A 6,123-nucleotide genomic window follows, 5' to 3' on the forward strand; every position below is an offset into this window, starting at 1 on the left:
GCCTAGTCCCTATTGACCTGTAGTTTAAGTATTATAAAGGGAGTTTACTAGTGTGATGAGCCTGGGGAGGGTAACAATGTTATATGACCCCCCAAAAGTACAAAATTAAAATGTTGAAAATGAACAAACAAAAAAAATCAAAGTGCCACAATGAAAAATCTTAAGTTGGAAGAGAAAACTCAATTTGATTTGGTACTCAACTCACATGTATCACCTATGGTACTAGAGCCCTAGAGGTTCTGAAGTGTGGGCGCTTTTCCTTGAAAAGAAAAAAACCCAAGGCATACAAAATAAGCATACACATTAAAATGGAATCACTGTGAAAAGAATTTGGGGGCTCAAAGAAAAGGAAATAAGTCAGGCGATGATTTCATGAGCAATTCCTTTTATCGTAGATGAACTACAAGGTCTTCTAGGTATAGCCTCTAGTCAACCCTCGGACATGAAATACTTGGCTCTCGCAATTAAACAACTTAATGGACTAGAGAAAATTGAGAAGCTTGCCCATGGTATTAATAGTCGATCTTTAGTGCCTTTCAATCATTAAATTAGCGACCCCAGACTTGTTTAATTTTTTATCTTTACAACTAATTATGCATTTGATTATATTGCAATTCAATGTTTATTAATGACAAATGGTTTAAAATTTTGTTACCAATCAGATTGTCTGTCTACAACTGCATATGCTTTTTAATTGTATATGAGAATGCAATTACTGTGCCAATTTTGTTTGATTTTGTAGTGACTGAAGAAGGCTAAGAACACTCATCTCAAAGGCTCCTCCACCTCGACAAATGAGCTTCAACTCAATAGCTTCCGAGGACGGAATCTACATTAGGAAGGGGGTTATGTTAACCCTCATGCACATTCCTATCACCTACGATAGACGCCATATTATTTATTTGGTAGAGTCAAGTACCGGGCTTGTCGAAAATGGCAAGAGTGATTGCCGATGAGAGCCATACTCTAACAGGAACATTCAAGGGTTAGTTGGCTAAGTATGGGCGCCCAAGTGTGAATGGAGCGAGTTCATATAAAAATCACCTAAACCTAAAAATCATTCATTCTCTCATTTGTGCAATTGAAGAGTGCTCTTGCTCCATCTCCATCTTCTTCTTCTTCATCTCCTTGTGTGTGTGTGCATGCGTGAAAGAGTATGAGAGAGAGAGAGTGAGTGCGATTGAGCATTGCAACAATGTCATGGCAATGGCGAGGTGGTTGAGCGCGGCACGGTGGTAGCTCCTTCTTCTTTGCGGTGAGGAATCCTCCACGAAGGCGAGCGTAGGGCGGTGAGTGACACACCCTTTCTCTCTTGAGCAGGGGTGCGAGTGTAGGGCGGTGAGTGACACACCCTTGCTCTCTTGAGCTTGCTAGATTAGTCTAGTTGTGTGCTTGGAGCCATTTGTGGCTTGCACACAAGGTTTAGGGTCCCTTGCATAAACATGTACGACAGACGCGCACACAAGGTGTGGTTCGATGGTCTAAAGAGTAGCGATTGAGAATCCTGGCAAAGATTGCAAAGTCAATTTTTGGAACGGTTTCGAGAAGTGATTACGCTAGAGGAAGCTGGTGCAAGACTGAAGGCAGTATGCCAAGATGTGAGTAAGGGATTCTCTATTTTCATTCAGCGATTTGAAGCCTGTTGGAAGCAATTAGAGGTTGCTACTGGGGTCATAAGAAAATAGTATTTGAAGTTGTCAAAGCTGCTAGAGTGCTTGCATCCGAGGATTAGAGGAAAGGTCGAAGATGGTACGAATACCTATGAAAACATGGTCTATCTGGCAACGATAAAGATCAGAAAGGTAAAGCAGAAGCTGGAGTTGGGCATGTTGGAGCAGCCAGCAGATTATGTACATGTTGCGGAGGTAGCAATGTGCTCTTTAGTCCGACCAAAGGTGATTCCAAATGTTCGAAGTGCAGAGCTTGTTGAGGTAAGGCCTACTATTGGTTATGTTTCCTTGGAGATTTCCAATTTGTGATGTGCATGTGCTGAGGGTGGAGGAGCTTGTCAACGAGGAGAGGCTCCATGACGAGGAGAACCAAGGTGTAAAAGCGGTAGCAGATGTTGAGGTTCCGGTGTGAATTGAAGAGGTAAAGCCTGTTCTTGTGGAAAGTTTGCATGAAAAGATAGCATCATGCAATCGGTTTGCAGATACCGAGGGTTCAAAAGTTGATGGATAAAGTGAGCAAAGTCATGGTGATGGTCAAGCTTTTATGGAGCAGCTAGCGGATGAAGATGCAGATACAAAGTCGGTATATGATGCCAGTGATGATGAAGATACAAGTTCGAGTTGCTGGGAGACAAGCAAGGAGAATAGTGTGGATGAGTCCACATCCTATGGCAAGGAGACGGAGTCTGATGAACCTGAGCTGGTAAAGGTAAAGCTGCCCTCTTATGTGTTTGATGATATAGTAGTAGACAATGTGCAAGAAGAGTAGGAAACAGAGCAAGTCGAGATGCTTGATGAAGACCAAGTGGAGCGGTCTAGGCCAACAGATGATGGTATGCATGTAAAGATGGTGTGTGGTGCCATGCTAGTGGCTATGCTGACAAAAGGGGCGGTGGAATGTGCCATGGTGGTACAATAGGTGTAGAATTTTTCCATAAGAGATAGAGTAGCCGTGCCTATGGAGGAAGTCGAGGTGGATGCAATAGAGAACGATTTTCTCTCTTCCTTGGCGGATCATGATGCAGTGGTAGAAGAGGTGATTGAAGAGCACGCGATTCAAGATGAAGAGAAGATGGTGTTGATCGACGTTGAAGGGTTGGTAGACAAGGAAGGGCTCGATGATGCTGGAATTGAGTGTGTGGCCAAAGAGGAGGTTGTGTTGCCAGAGAGGGTGGAGATTTTGATTTAGCAGACATGTCCAATGGTGGAGAAAGGAGAATCCTAGACAGTTTCTTTGGTTCCATTAAAGGTATGTAAGCTATGGTTGATAAATATGGTGGTAGATACAGTTATGCGATGGATGGTTCAACGGGTGCAGGAGTCTAGGGTTGAGGCCTCCAATTTATTTGGTTGGGACGGAGGGTCAGGCATGTGTTGGAGCTTGGTGTCAGGTACATGTTCTTTTGATGGTATGCTTAGAACTGCTTGGTATAGAGTATAGAGGTTGTAGAGAAATGCAAGGAGTGCTGAAGGTAAGCCTACACACATGATGGTCTATGTGCTGGGGTACTGCACTATGATGATCAATTACAGATGGGGGAAAGATATCCAAGGCAGGTGTTTGATCCAGGTGGAAGCTATGTGATGCAGGGGGTGGGGCAACCCACTTGAAGGTTTGGCAGTAGGATGCAATAAAACTATGTACATATGGTTTTGGTTTTCTCATAGTGTGTTGAAGGTTTTGCAGTTAGAAATGGAATAAAGCTCTTTTTTGGTTGAGCATAAATGTTCAACTAGGGGTTGGGCAATGATGGTACAGCCAAAGTGTGTCGACCATAAAAGATGGCATGGGCAGGTATGTGCATGCTAACAAAAGCATGGCAAAGGGTTGGACCAGCTAGGAAGGTCAACAAAAGCATGGCAAAGGGTTGGACTAGCTAGGAAGGTCATGGACTGACAGGTCGTAGCGGAGATGTATGATTGATGCGGTTTATAGGCCAAGAAGGGCTCTAGAAGGGGCTAATTTGGGAAACAAGTGAAGGAGATGCAAGATGCAGTCTTTGGGTCCAAGTATGTAGAGCTTGTGGTGCTAACAGAGTAGGTCCATACGGCTCATCAAACCGAGCTACGAAGTCCAAGTTATTGGAGTTTGAAGGTATAGTGTGTTGCAGATTCTTGCCGCTTCAAACTGAGGGGGAAAAAAACAAAAATAAAAAGATATTTTTTAAGAGGTCTTGAGGCCTTTTAAGGATTCAAAGCATGAGGAACCACCATGTGGCAGACAGTAATCCCAAATGCGCGGAGTAGAGCCGGGCCGGGAAGGTATATAGCCTACAGCATGAGGTCATTTGAGGTACATGAGGCGAGGGGAGCTCCCCCTTGAGCACAGCGATGGCGAGCCCTCGTGGCTCTGTGTTGGCGGTACTAGTGCTACACGACAGCAGTTTTGTGGAGGTTGGAAGCTGCATGAGTTGTACGCGGCGACGCATGGCAACCCTGCGCCGGTGGTGCGCGCTGGATGTGCCGTCAGATGATGTGGCAGGCACGTCCGCAAGGATTGATTCCTGTAGGCCCAAGGCCGCCCAAATTTTTGGAAGGAAAAATGCCCCCCCTCCCCAATAGCGATGTCGCTATTGCTCATCTAGGGTAGAGTCCTACGGCGGCAGATGACAAAAGATAGGGAGGGAGAGTCCCAAAGCCAATCAAGGGGGCAATCCAGCCACATGTAGTGGATCGAGAGAGAGAGAGAGAGAGAGAGAGAGAGAGAGTTCAAAGAGGTAAGTGTAAGAGGGAATAAAGCCGGGCAGCCGAGTCGGGCGGACAAAGCAATGTGTGCACCATGGAGGGAGTTATCAAAAGTGAAGTGAGCCAAGTGCAAGCAATGCAAGGGAAATTCCAAAAGGAGCTCAAAGAAAAGTGCATGAGATGCGAGCTCACCGATTTTTTTCTTTTTTAGGTCTCCTAGACACACCCCTATAAAAGGAGGTACACGTTCATTTTTTGGGGTCTTTTGGCCATTGGAGGTTTTTTGTCTATGTAGGCTTTTGAGCCATTGTCTTTTTGCCGAGGTTCGTGCCGGCAAAGTGTTGATTGTACATGGTATTATTTATGCGAGAAGGGCCATTTATTTCTCTCGCTCGGCGTCATTCCCCCTTCCCCCTTCTCTTCTCTGCTTGTGCGCGTAAAGTTTGAGCAGTTAGAATGGCTAATACGTCTATGGACTACTAGTGACCCACACCTAGTAACAAATGTTTCTCCAATGGCATATACCTATTCTTTTGCACAAGATGACATAGCAAGGTTCTTGATTAACATATGTACAGACAAAGATGATGAAGAATTTGAGAAAGGCTATGGTATCGCTGACAGTGATTTTGTTTATCTAGATGATGAGGATAGAAGCTTAGCCTTAGGGATGCCACCCGGTGTCAAGAAGTGCGCAGTGCCGGTAGGAAAGCGTCGGGCCTCTGACTGTGAGGATTCCTAGCAAAATCAAGCAAGGTGTAGATGATTTGAAGCTAAAAACACACTAAAAAGAACAAAACTCCAGACATGACATCTCCACTTTGAAAAAGAACCAATAGTAACTCAAAACTCTTGTGTGTGTGCTCCCAATTGCACAGCTGCAGTGCTCTTTTGACCTGTTAAAAACCCTAAATTGACGCTTTGATTCTTCATTCGTAACCATTTCATGGAAGCTTAAGTACTTCATTGGAGAAGCCCAAGTAGTTATTTGAGGAGAGGAAACCCTAATTGGAGACCTCATAGCCTCGAACATGTAGTAGAAGCAGCACGGGACTACACTAGCACCGTGGATTGTAATGGTTGTATCTCCTTGCTTATCTGCCCAAATGAGCTCATTCTTGGCTCTAAAACTTCCCCCTTAAATTGGGAAGTTATGGAATCATCATTGATGTGGAATTTTGAGCTAATTTAGGCTCTGCTTGACCATTTTATGGTCATTTTTAGCCATTTTAAGCCCAAAAATGGCTCCTTTTTGTCCATAAAATGTCCAAACGAGCTGAGAAAAATCCATATTTTTGTGGAAAATTCCCTTTGATCTCAAATTTCATGTTAAACCACATTTTCCCACTTGGCAAGCACTTTGGACACGTCTTTTACGCCCGTGCACAAAACCTGTTATTTTTGGCAAAGATGGCCTGCATTGAACTTTCTAGGCAAAACGAGCATGCCACTTCGAAACACTTGGCATTTGTACATTACTAAAGAAAATTAGGCCTAATTTAATGTGGTAAAACATGCACGGGTGCCACGTCCTCGGTCTCGCGTGCCCGGCAAGGTATGTACATGCGTACCACCATGGCATCCGTTTTCGCATATATCACACTATGTAAATTGTAGCATTTGGTCCCACACATCAAAAAAATTAAGAGTGAGGTAGATATTTTTATTTTCACATTATACACATGCCACAACATGATGCCGGTCTATATAACATCATTTTTTCTTGATTCCATAAGTGATAACAGATAGGTAGGTTAGGGGTCTAGAT

Source organism: Adiantum capillus-veneris, chromosome 8, assembly GCF_014529385.1.
Source record: "Adiantum capillus-veneris isolate H3 chromosome 8, ASM1452938v2, whole genome shotgun sequence".
NCBI classification, from domain to species: Eukaryota; Viridiplantae; Streptophyta; class Polypodiopsida; order Polypodiales; family Pteridaceae; genus Adiantum; species Adiantum capillus-veneris.